Here is a 12,985-nt window from a genome sequence, read left to right as displayed (position 1 = left end):
GACAAAACCAGTTAACACAGTTAGAGCTCCTTCACAATAAAAGCTCCTTCACAATAAAAGCTCCTTCACAATAAAAGCTCCATACAGTATAAAGGTAGAAGTTTGCGTTAAAGCTCCTTCAAAATAAAGGTAGATGTTTGTGTTAAAGCTCCTTCAAAATAAAGGTAGACGTTTGTGTTAAATCTCCTTCAAAATAAAGGTAGACGTTTGTGTTAAAGCTCCTTCAGAATAAAAGCTCCTTCACAATAAAAGCTCCATACAGTATAAAGGTAGATGTTTGTATTAAAGCTCCTTAAATCTCCTTCAAAATAAAGGTAGACGTTTGTATTAAAGCTCCTTAAATCTCCTTCAAAATAAAGGTAGACGTTTGTGTTAAAGCTCCTTCAAAATAAAGGTAGACGTTTGTGTTAAATCTCCTTCAAAATAAAGGTAGACGTTTGTGTTAAAGCTCCTTCAAAATAAAGGTAGACGTTTGTGTTAAATCTCCTTCAAAATAAAGGTAGACGTTTGTGTTAAAGCTCCTTCAAAATAAAGGTAGACGTTTGTGTTAAATCTCCTTCAAAATAAAGGTAGACGTTTGTGTTAAAGCTCTTTCAAAATAAAGGTAGATATTTGTGTTAAAGCTCCTTCAAAATAAAGGTAGATATTTGTGTTAAAGCTCCTTCAAAATAAAGGTAGATATTTGTGTTAAAGCTCCATACAGTATAAATGTAGAAGTTTTTCTTCCTTTATACTTCCTGTCACTTTGTGATGTCACAACTAAGCCCCGCCCCCTCACCACCATCCATCTAACAACAACAACTTGCGGGATTTTTAGTTTCTCTGAGTGTTTTATTCTGAAATCTGCTCTGCTGTTTTTATTATTGGATCACTGTAGAAAACAGTCAGCCAATCAGAAGAGAGAGAGGCTCAGATCTTCTCCTCCTCCGTTCTGATTGGCTGACACCGACCTGTTGTTAAAACCAGAGCTCCAGAGATGGAAAACTACACCGAGATGCCATGATGACATCACGATGACATCATCAGTCAGCTGACCAGAGAGCAGATCAGGAGATGTTTTTATGTCCGTCCGTGTCCTCGCTGCTCCTCCTGACTAACGGCTTGTTGCTTTGTGAGGAGGACGAAGACTTCCTGTCTCCGCTGCCGTGGCAACGCCGAGTCGAGTCTGTCCTCGTTCACTCGCAGCTCGTACATCAGCGCACACACAAAGGAGCAGCGAGCAAGCGAGTCTCTAAAACTGGTCTCCAGGCTACGAAAACTGAGACTGTAGAGAAAGACGGGCCGAGACACGCCTCCTCCCACACACACACACACACACACACACACACCTGAGCTAGAGGCAGGCCAAGACACGCCTCCTCCCACACACACACATCTCACACACACCTGAGCAGAGCGACGGGTCAGGACACGCCTCCTCCCACACACACACACACGTCACGCACACACACACACCTGGGCTGAGGAGAAGTTTACAGTTTGTTCTCACAGCAGATCGATTATCATTCATGAATAATAGTCGTTATACAACAGTCATGGTGCCTTCATGTGCTATGGTAATTATAGTAATTATGGTAAATGTGTGGTGGCCTGGGAAAACCCTTCACATGGTGGGATTTTGACATTTTCATTTTTTTATATTTCCATAAACTAGAAGTTTTCAGCCATTCATAACTGTTTGAATGACTGAGATAGCCCTCTCAGATCAAAAGTTATGGGCATTTTAATCTATCATGACCAAAAGACTGAAAAGTGAGAAAAATGGCTTTAACTAGAACGTTGCTGTTTTAACCCTCTAAAGACGAGTGTTTTACAAAACATTAAACAACTTCTGAACCGTTTATGATAGAGATGAGCTGTAAACTGTATCTGAATCGTGTGGTTTTCTGCTTTCCGAGGGTCCTTGAATGGTGCCTCTATGACAAGAAGGGGCCGTATAGGGTGCGTGTAATCACGTGGTACGGGAACATATGCTAAACCTAGCATAGCATCGATGCTAATCCGAACGTAGCATCAATGCCAAACAGAACGTAGCATCGGCGCTAAACAGAACGTATAATCGGCAGTTGCACATGTTTTACAAAACATCAACAACATAATATAACTTCCGAACCGTTTATGATAAAGATCAGCGGTAAAAAAGCATCTGAATCGTGGGATTTTCTGCTTTAAGAGGGTCCTTGAATGTTACCTCTACAATAACAACGGACCTGTCTCCTCTAGCGCTGCTGCTGCTGCTCAGCTGTTCTGTGTCTCAGGTGAAAATGAAATGCTTTACTCGCCACAAAAACATTAAAATAAGTACTTTACGTTTTGTTTTCTTAAAATATTTATTCACCAAGATGTAGTAGGGAGTTCAAAGTACCAGAATCACACAAAATAGCAAAATCGTGGAAATAGTGCTTTTCCACCTATTTTGGCTATTTGCCACAATAGAACGTCAGCGACATCCGACGGGTTTTCCCAGGCCGCCACACAAATACCAAAAGGCGATGTGAAAAGTGCACATGAACCATAGACTGTATAAAAGTGCACGTGAACACCCTCTCATGTGGGATTTTCCACAGGGCAACTTGTAGAATTTTTTGATGCCCGAGCTGCCGAGATGAGAATAACCTTTGACCTTTTCAACATGGCGGCGGCGAGCAACGCAAGATTCGTTAATGGTAATCAAGGCAACCTTTACACTGCAAAAACTCAAAAAATCTTTCCAAGAATATTTGTCTTCTTTCTTGTCAAAATGTCTCAATTCTAGTCAAAACTAAACTCTTTCCACTTGAAATAAGACTCATCACCTAAAAATTAACTTATTTTCAGATCATTTTCACTTGTTTCAAACTAATTTTCACTTGAAATAAGTAGAAAAATCTGCCAGTGAAAGCAAGTTTTTTGTGTTTGTAATAAGAAAGAAAAACTTGCTCCACTGTCAGATTTTTCTACTTATTTCAAGTGCAAAATTTGCTTGAAAAAAGTCAAAAGTGTCTAAAAACAAGCTACTTTTTAATGTGATGAGTCTTATTTTAAGTAGAAAGAGATTAGTTTTGACTAGAAACGACATTTTGACTAAAAATAAGACAAATATTCTTGGTTAGATTTTGAATTTTTGCAGTGTAGAAAACAGTTAGCAGCTATTCACTTCATGTATGCGTGCATGTGCAGTAAAAACACTTTAAAAAAGCTAGCCGAATAGCCGGTGCTAAATCTTCAAGAATATTAATATTTACCGTTTGAGTTTTGATAATTCATCTTCTTGCTGTAAGAGATGAACTAGGCAAATCCAAGATGGTTTTACCCCATAGATATACACGTAGATGCTGCACGTGTCATATATCTATGGTTTTACCCAAGTAACAAGTCTGAATCTGTGTGTCCACCATCTTTATTTTCTCTGTACAACAACTTGTAGCTAGTAGCAAGCTAGTTGGAAATGTTCATGTGTTGCCCGGCAACAGCCTCGTCTCCCTTCCAGTTGCAGAACTATTTATTTGTGTTGGCGGAGCCGAATAAATGATTAAATAAACAAACGTCTACAATCTCTTGTAGTTTATTACTGTTAACTAATAAAATGTCCTCGTAGCTTCTGTTGTATAAAAGCAGCATCACACAGAGGGAGCACTGCTGTTCTGTTTATCAGCACGGTGTTTATCTACGAGCCAACACACCACTGATACACAGTAGCAACAGCACGGCCTCTTATTGGACGAATCTCCTTGTTGTTTACAACTACTTCCAGGTAGAAAACCAGCATGAGAACAATAGTGACGGACGAGAGTTTCTCTATATCTAATTTTTCATGTTACTATATCGCCGTTTAGACTAATCTGATGTTTGTAAAGTCTATAAAACCAATGATTGGACAAACATTAATATTTACGTGTGCACATTTTTGTAATTAGTCATGGTTATCATAGATTAGCCCGGCTAACGGTTAGCTACCTGTTTAACTTTAATAACTCAGTGACTCAATAAACGCTCCATGAAAAAATATTTTCTCCAGCGGATATCTGAGTTCCAACATGACTGAGCTAACTGGAGTAGTTTCATGTCGTGTCCCACAACGGGAGGGTTTTAACAGCTGACGTCCTGATGTTAGCTTAGCTACCGCCGTTAGCTTAGCTACCGCCGTTAGCTCGGTCTATTGTTCTCATCGTTCTGAACAGACACAACAACACAAATGTCAGAATTTTAACCAGAGCATTTTAGAATTTTGTGAAAACATGTTTTTGTATAATTTTGTTTAAATAGAGTTCTTACCCTGATGGGTTTGAAGAAGTCCAGGTTCTGGAGGAAGTGCTCCTCGGCCCGGTCCAGCCAGATGGGCGGCGCCCGGCAGATCACTTCCTGGACCAGCAGCGATACCTGAGGGTCCGAGATCTTCACGAAGTCCGTGAGCCGCCGCTCCCCCCGGCCGGGACACATGTCCCTCAAGTGGACGCCAACGCCGCGCAGCAGCACCTGGACAGAGGACGGAGGACAGAGGACACTGTAAAAACTCTAATCTTTCCAAGAATATTTGTCTTATTGTCAAAGTGTTTATTTATATGCACCGAGAATATCAAGGTCAGGGTATTGAGGTTGCTTGTTGTCTTATGTTTTTTCTGTTAATTCTGACACCTGCAACAGCTGCATACTATCTTCTCCTGATCAAGTCATGTGACTAGTAGTATTTAAGATGGCTTCTGATAGCTATCCTACTGTCTGACGAAGAGCTACACTGCTCGAAACGTACGTCACTACAATAAATTGACACTGAGTCCTGCAGAGCTGCGAGTGCTCTTGTTTTTTCTATTTTACTTATTGTCAAAGTGTCTCATTTCTAGTCAAAACTAATCTCTTTCCACTTAAAACAAGACTCATCACCTAGAAATTAACTTGTTTTTAGATCATTTTCACTTGTTTCAAACTAATTTTCACTTGAAATAAGTAGAAAAATCTGCCAGTGAAAGAAAGTTTTTTGTGCTTGTAATAAGAAAGAAAAACTTGCTCCACTGTCAGATTTTTCTACTTATTTCAAGTGAAAATCTGCTTGAAAGAAGTAAAAAGTGTCTAAAAACAAGCTGCTTTTTATGTGATGAGTCTCATTTTAAGTAGAATGAGATTTGTTTTGACTAGAAACAAAACAAATCTCATTCACTCACCTTCTCCAGGTCGACCTGGGCCTCTCTGATCTCGTGGACGCTGTCCTCGGGGAGGGACACGTTCTTCAGCAGGAAGTCAGACAGAGTCTCGTCGTCTCTCAGGAAGTGTTTCAGCTTGAAGCCTGGAGGACGAGGACGAGACTAAATGAATACAAATATAATATTTCAAACTGAAATTAATGGTTGTTTTGATTATTGTGTTTTAAATAAAATTGGAATGTGTTGCAAGTGTCCCACTTTGCCAATAGTGCCAGGAAATGTTGGTTTTGGGTGGGTCAATGTGTTTTTGGTGAAGGGTCATCCATCCAGTGTTTAATGTTTCTTTGTTTTTTCTTCTACATTGTATAGTAGAGATCTTAAGCTGTTTAGAACGGTATCATATGATGGGCTAAGACATTTGGTTCCAGTTCAGACTCGTCTCGAACGCAGCACGAGGAGGAGGATCGGAAACTACGCACAGACGTAACCCACAGGCGGCCATCTTGTGTCAGTAGATGGTGATCCAGTCGCCTGGACCACAAACTACTCACCACTCTGACACTCTGTCCGTAATGTAGGAATCACTGTAACTACTACATAGAGTAACTATAAAGTTACTTAGCTACATAGAAAAGTAGCTCGTGATCCAACTACTGGTGAACAAACTCAAACTGATCCAGTTGTTTCACTAGAACCTGAACCTAAATAAAAGCTCTGAGGGAGCGACTGAGCCAAGATGGCGGCCACGTGGAGACGCTGCCGTGTCATTGGTCAGCAGCGTCACGTGACTCATCTCTATAACCAACTGGTGACATCACGGTGACATCACGGTGACGTCACGGTGACATCACAGTGACATCACCTCCTGGATGGAAATCAATATTTATCAATGATTTCGATCACATGATGATGATGATGATGATGATGATGATGAAGCAGCAGCAGTGACTCCATGTTTGCCCCAGTGCTCTCAGTCTCTCTCTCTCTCTCTCTCTCTCAGCCTGCAGGAAGTGGTCTGACCATATTTGGCGCGTTGGGGGCGTGTTTATGTAAATGAGGCCGATACCTGAGCTGAGTGGACACGTCCTCACTCGTCCTCAACAAAGTTTCCACTGGGAGAAAAACCTGCATCAGACCTGATATTTACATTTTCTTCAACCCCCCCCCCCCCCCCCCCCCCCCCCCACCCTCCTCCAACACACACACACAGCCCTGTGTATAAGCCCCCCCCCCCCCCCTCCTTTCTTCTCTGGGTCAGGTCTGAACTCGCTGCTCTGACGAACACTGAGACTAAATCTCACGTGTTCAGTTCAACACGTTGAGACGACAGAGTCCTGAGACCAGGTGAGACCAGGACACGGAGAAGACCGGCCTGGACCGGTTCAATACTGGACCGGACTGGACTGGTTTAATACTGGACTGGACTGGACTAGTTTAATACTGGACTGGTTTAATACTGGACTGGTTTAATACTGGACTGGACTGGACTAGTTTAATACTGGACTGGTTTAATACTCAGAAGAGAATCAGAATGCCTATCACACTGGACTAGACTGGACTGGTTTAATACTGGACTGGACTAGACTGGACTGGTTTAATACTGGACTAGACTGGACTAGTTTAATACTGGACTAGACTGGACTGGTTTACAGGGATGCAAACGGGTCAGGACCAAAAAAGAGAGGAATTGTCGTGGGGGGGGGGGCTCACCATTAACAATATCACAGAAAAGTCTATTTCCAGTAGTTCAACCCCAACCAAGTATTGAGTGCATATAGATGGACAGTTTTCAGAAGGCCAACATTTCTATATTAAAAATGCTTTATAAAAATAAAAACCATTGCAATATTTCAATTTTGGAGATACTGATTTTTAGGTCTTCACTGAATGTTAGTCATAATTATTACTATTAAAATAAACTGAAGAAATAAAGACATGGGATTTAACATCCCATTCAGTGTGTAATGGACATATAGGCCTATATAATGTGTTAGTTTCACTTTAATTGAACACATTCTACATCGCGGAGGCGACGTCTCTCCTTCACCTCTGAAACGGGGCAGAGCTCCGTGGGAGACACCTGCCTGACACAGCAACGGACATGCACGGGGGGGGGGGGGAAACGGCGGCGCCGTCGCACCGAATGCACGCGGATACGCGCCGCTTTGGGTAACGAGCGCGCACGTCGCGTCTACATTGGAGGTGAATAGGTCGGCTGTTACCAGTGTAATCAGAGACAACCATGAATGAGTTGTCGCACACACTGAGGTGAGCAGCAGAGCGGCCGCACCGTGACCGCGGTCCGCTCCAGCTGCTCACCTCAGCTGCCTGCCTACATATTTCTATCGAGGAAAAGTTATTTCACAATTGATAGACACAACACCGACAAGCAATGAGAGCCGCATGTTGCAGTGACGTTATATAGGCTATAAAAAAAATAATCCGCAAATAATAAGCCGACGAAAAGGTGCAACTTGCCACTTAACTTCTTGTCGATGTATTATTTGCGGGGGCTTCCGGGGGATCTGCTGACGGTGGAGGATCTGGGACTGATTGACTGTGGACCACCACCAGTCTGATCAGGTCCATCACAGCACAGCAGCTGCAGCTCTGCCCCGCTGTCACATGACGCATAACAGCGCAATCTGTTTACATTAAACCGACATCAGGAGAATAATGAGAATTATGATTAAAAAAATATATATTTGTTTCGAATTTTGGCCCCTGGATCATGATTTTTTTTGGGCGCATTCTTGGTAAAAAAAAAAAAAAAAATCCTCTAAAAAAAAGACAGTTGGGATGCATAATGTGTCTCATAACAGTATAGGCCTACTGTGCGTCACGTTATCGCCCCCCCCCCCCCCCCCCCCGTACTGAGCTGGCCGGTACTGGGTAGGCTATAGCGTCCTGCTGATCACCGCGCTGAGGCACCGGCCGGTCTGAGCTGCGTTCATGTGCCGACTTTAAAACTCTCCAGTCAGTGACCTGGTGGCGGCTGTTTTGGTCGTCAGCATTTCATCCACGCAGCGACCGTCCACGGCTTAGTGGTGTTTTATTCTATGGGTCGGTGGTGTTTTATTCTAGGGGTCGGTGGTGGCTGTGAGACAGCAGCGGCTCCACGGTGAGGGGGGGGGGGGGGGGGGGGGGGGCAGCTTCTGCTCACCTGACTCTGTGCAGCTTCTTCATTAAATCCAAACAAACAGTCCGACACAGCGACGCGCTGCTCAGTCTCTGTAGCTCATCAGCCCGGAACTCGCCGTCATGGATCAGAAGCGACGGCTGCGTTTGGCCTCAGTGTCTCGGACTTCCAGAGCAGCTACAGCAGCGTTGTGACCTCAACCATGGTTGGTGAGAGCAGAAATGTTGTTGTAGGCCTGTGCATATTCTCATTTGTCCAGGTCATAGTATTTCAAAGGAGGTTAAATCGAAAGCAACTGGACTTATACTGAGTCTCCACACCAGATAGTTGGAGCAGTCCCAGCCTGGTCAGATGCTACATGAACTGATGAAGCCTCATGGATGAGAGGTGAAACGTCTTCCTAGACAAATAACTAAGTCCAGTTGAACCTCCTTTGAAAAAAAAAAAAAAAAAGTTGTTGGCGGGCTCGTGAATTTTTTTTTTGACACGAGTCAAAACGAGCGATAAATCGCATTTCTCGCGTATCTCGCGTTTGGTCGCGCGTAAAAACTCGAGCGAAAAAAAAGCGTTCCTCGTGTTTGGCGGGTCTTCCCGCCAAACACGATGAAAAGGACGAAGACGCGAAGGTCCCGTCGCACAAAAAGAATCGCGTGTAGCGTCGCAAAAAAAAAAAAGTCGCGTATACCGCGTCTCGCGCCTAATCGCGTCTCGCGCCTAATCGCGTCTTTGCGTCACGGCCTTTTACACCGCGGACGTAACGAAACGGTGACGTGTGAACGAACAACATAGAACAGGACCAGATGTGCGTTGTTTCCTCTTTTCACCTACAGCTCCACTCTCCCTCACTTACACTAACTACTGTTATTGTTAAGGCCAGAGAATTGTGGGATTTGTAGTTTTGGACCAATCGCAGGTTGTGCTCTTTCTTTTTTGTGATTTTCCCGGTTCACACATGTCTTTTTTTTTTAGGGGCAAATGCGAGTGAAATGCTCGCCCATGGTGGGCATAAGAAAATTTAAGACCTGTCTAAAATTATTTAAGACTTGAAAAAAACAATAATTCAACAAATTTAAGACATTTTAAGGCCTAAAAGTGTGTAATGGACATAGCCTTCACTTTAATTGAACACATTCTACATCGCGGAGGCGACGTCTCTCCTTCACCTCTGAAACGGGGCAGAGCTCCGTGGGAGACACCTGCCTGACACAGTAATGTACGTACCGACTGCACGCGGATACGCGCCGCTTTGGGTAACGAGCGCGCACATCGTGCGTCAACATTGGAGGTCGGCAGTTATCAGTATGATCAGAAACCATGAATGAGTTCGCCTCAGTTTCACGTGATTGTCACTGTCAGCCTGTTAGAAAAACATTTTACTGACCCCAGCTGAGACGCTGAGACCCCCCCCCCCCAAAACAAAAACTCTTCGGATCTGAATGATTCACACAAGTCACCTAATTGGTCATGAAAAAAGCGAGTTTCGCTTTTCGGCGCGCTGTTTGCATCCCTGAGTTTAATACTGGACTAGACTGGACTGGTTTAATACTGGACTAGACTGGACTGGTTTAATACTGGACTGGACTAGACTGGACTGGTTTAATACTGGACTGGACTAGACTGGACTAGTTTAATACTGGACTGGACTAGACTGGACTAGTTTAATACTGGACTGGACTGGACTGGACTAGTTTAATACTGGACTGGACTAGACTGGACTAGTTTAATACTGGACTAGACTGGACTAGTTTAATACTGGACTGGACTGGACTGGACTAGTTTAATACTGGACTGGACTAGACTGGACTAGTTTAATACTGGACTAGACTGGACTAGTTTAATACTGGACTGGACTAGACTGGTTTAATACTGGACTGGACTGGACCGGACTAGTTTAATACTGGACTAGACTGGACTGGACTAGTTTAATACTGGACTGGACCGGACTAGTTTAATACTGGACAGATGTAATACTGGACTGGACTAGTTTAATACTGGTCTGGACCAGTCTGGTTTAATACTGGACTGGTCCAGTTTGATCCGGTCCAGTCTGATCTGGTCTAGACCAGCTGTCATCAGGTTCAGCAGCCGAACCTTCTACAGAGGGAGAACCAGGACAGACGGGAAGAAACTAAACCTACTACACCCCGACCCACCAGAACCAGAACCAGAACCATCATCAACACCCCAAGGCCCTGTCTAATCGCTGGTAGCTACTAAACCACATGAACTCACAGGTCCTGTCTAATCGCTGGTAGCTACGTGGGCGGCTGTGGCTCAGGCGGTAGAGCGGGTCGTTCACTAACCGGAAGGTCAGCGGTTCGATTCCCGGCTCCCCCTGTCTGCATGTCGAAGTGTCCTTGGGCAAGACACTGAACCCACACCTGCCCTTTTAGTAGCTACCAGCGATCTAATCGCTGGTAGCTACTAAACTACATGAACTCACAGGCCCTGTCTAATCGCTGGTAGCTACTAAACTACATGAACTCACAGGCCCTGTCTAATCGCTGGTAGCTACTAAACTACATGAACTCACAGGCCCTGTCTAATCGCTGGTAGCTACTAAACTACATGAACTCACAGGTCCTGTCTAATCGCTGGTAGCTACTAAACTACATGAACTCACGGGCCCTGTCTAATCGCTGGTAGCTACTAAACAACATGAACTCACAGGCCCTGTCTAATCGCTGGTAGCTACTAAACAACATGAACTAACAGGCCCTGTCTAATCGCTGGTAGCTACTAAACAACATGAACTCACAGGCCCTGTCTAATCGCTGGTAGCTACTAAACAACATGAACTCACAGGCCCTGTCTAATCGCTGGTAGCTACTAAACTACATGAACTCACAGGCCCTGTCTAATCGCTGGTAGCTACTAAACAACATGAACTCACAGGCCCTGTCTAATCGCTGGTAGCTACTAAACCTACATTTGCATATAGTGCAGCATCATTAAAGGACGATTCCAGGTAAATTCCGCCTGAGGCTCTAGTTTCTAATAGTTCAGCTCCAACAGAACATGAACGCACACACCCGGCGTGTCAGTGTGTCAGTGTGATGGAGTGTGTAATGTGGCTACTCTGCTGCTGCCATGACAACATGTAGAACTTATATTAGTCTATACTTTATTTAGGAACTGGCTTCATTCATTTGACTGGTTGTATTACACTGTAGAAACTCAAAATCTTTCCAAGAATATTTGTCTCATTTCTTGTCAAAATGTCTCATTTCTAGTCAAAACTAATCTCTTTCCACTTAAAACAAGACTCATCACCTAAAAATGAACTTGTTTTTAGATCATTTTCACTTGTTTCAAACTAATTTTCACTTGAAATAAGTAGAAAAATCTGCCAGTGAAAGCAGGTTTTTTGTGCTTGTAATAAGGAAGAAAAACTTGCTCCACTATCAGATTTTTCTACTTATTTCAAGTGAAAATCTGCTTGAAAGAAGTAAAAAGTGTCTAAAAACAAGCTGCTTTTTATATGATGAGTCTTATTTTAAGTAGAATGAGTTTAGTTTCGACTAAAAATGACATTTTGAATAGAAATAAGACAAATATTCTTGGTAAGATGTTGAGTTTTTGCAGTGTAGGCCTATTGCATTATTCTGTGTGTATTGTGTAGAAGTAGGTTGTGTATGAATGTTACAGTGTGTGTGTGTGTTGTATGCGTTGTGTATTTATGTGTATGTGACTGACTGTGGACTGGGTGAGTTAGTGAGGGGTCAGAGCAGCTGTCTGACATCATCAGCTCTGACTGATGTGATTGGTCGAATGAGGACAAGCGTCCAGCAGAGACGCGTCAGCTCCAATCTCACACACACACACACACACCTACACACACACACACACACACACACACACACACACACACACACACACACACACACGTCTGCAGGACGCTGTGGCCTCTGGACGTCTCACTTCCTGTCAACGGTTCTCATTAACCAGGACCAGGACCGGGACCGGGACCTTCATCACGTGACGGAATTACACTGCAAAAACTCAACATCTTTCCAAGAATATTTGTCTAATTTCTTGTCAAAACTAATCTCTTTCCACTTAAAATAAGACCCATTACCTAAAAATGTACTTGTTTTTAGATCATTTTCACTTGTTTCAAACTAATTTTCACTTGAAATAAGTAGAAAAATCTGCCAGTGAAAGCAAGTTTTTTTTTGTGCTTGTAATAAGAAAGAAAAACTTGCTCCACTATCAGATTTTTCTACTTATTTCAAGTGAAAATCTGCTTGAAAGAAGTAAAAAGTGTCTAAAAACTTTAAGTAGAATGAGATTTGTTTTGACTAGAAATAAGACAAATATTTTTGGTAAGATGTAAGAGTTTGCAGCAGTGTATAACTAAATGTAGAATGTAAAACTGACAACGAGACTAAATAAAAACTAAAATGACACAATGTTAAAACAGGAGTGAACCGGTCTGAACTGGTTCCTCTCTCTCTCTCTGTGTGTTCAGGTGTCGGTCGCCCTGATGCTGATGAGACCTGATGTGACCACAGACTGACCCTCACCTGGGGGGGCGGGGCCAGAGGAGGAGGAGGAGGAGGAGGAGGAGAGAAGAAGAGGAAGAAGAGGAGGAGAAGGAGGAGGAGGAGGAGGAGGAGAGAAGAAGAGGAAGAGGAGGAGTCGGAGAGAAGTGGAAGAGGAAGAGGAAGAAGAGGAGGAGGAGGAGGAGGAGGAGGAGGAGGAGGAGGAGGAGGAGGAGGAGGAGGAG

At 43.5% G+C, this 12,985-nt stretch overlaps 1 protein-coding gene across 1 annotated transcript in view; it reads right to left on the bottom strand.

The window, feature by feature from the left end:
* abca1b (ATP-binding cassette, sub-family A (ABC1), member 1B) overlaps window positions 1-12,985 on the bottom strand; it is a gene marked incomplete at its 5' end in the record, with an annotated part of 94,245 nt that overhangs the window by 68,340 nt on the left and 12,920 nt on the right. The gene's annotated exons all lie outside the window — the stretch shown is intronic.

This window comes from Trachurus trachurus, assembly GCF_905171665.1.
Source record: "Trachurus trachurus genome assembly, chromosome: 10".
Classification (NCBI taxonomy): domain Eukaryota; kingdom Metazoa; phylum Chordata; class Actinopteri; order Carangiformes; family Carangidae; genus Trachurus; species Trachurus trachurus.
The sequence above is the reverse complement of the archived record's forward strand: the minus strand, read 5'-3'. Positions and strand labels throughout refer to the sequence as shown.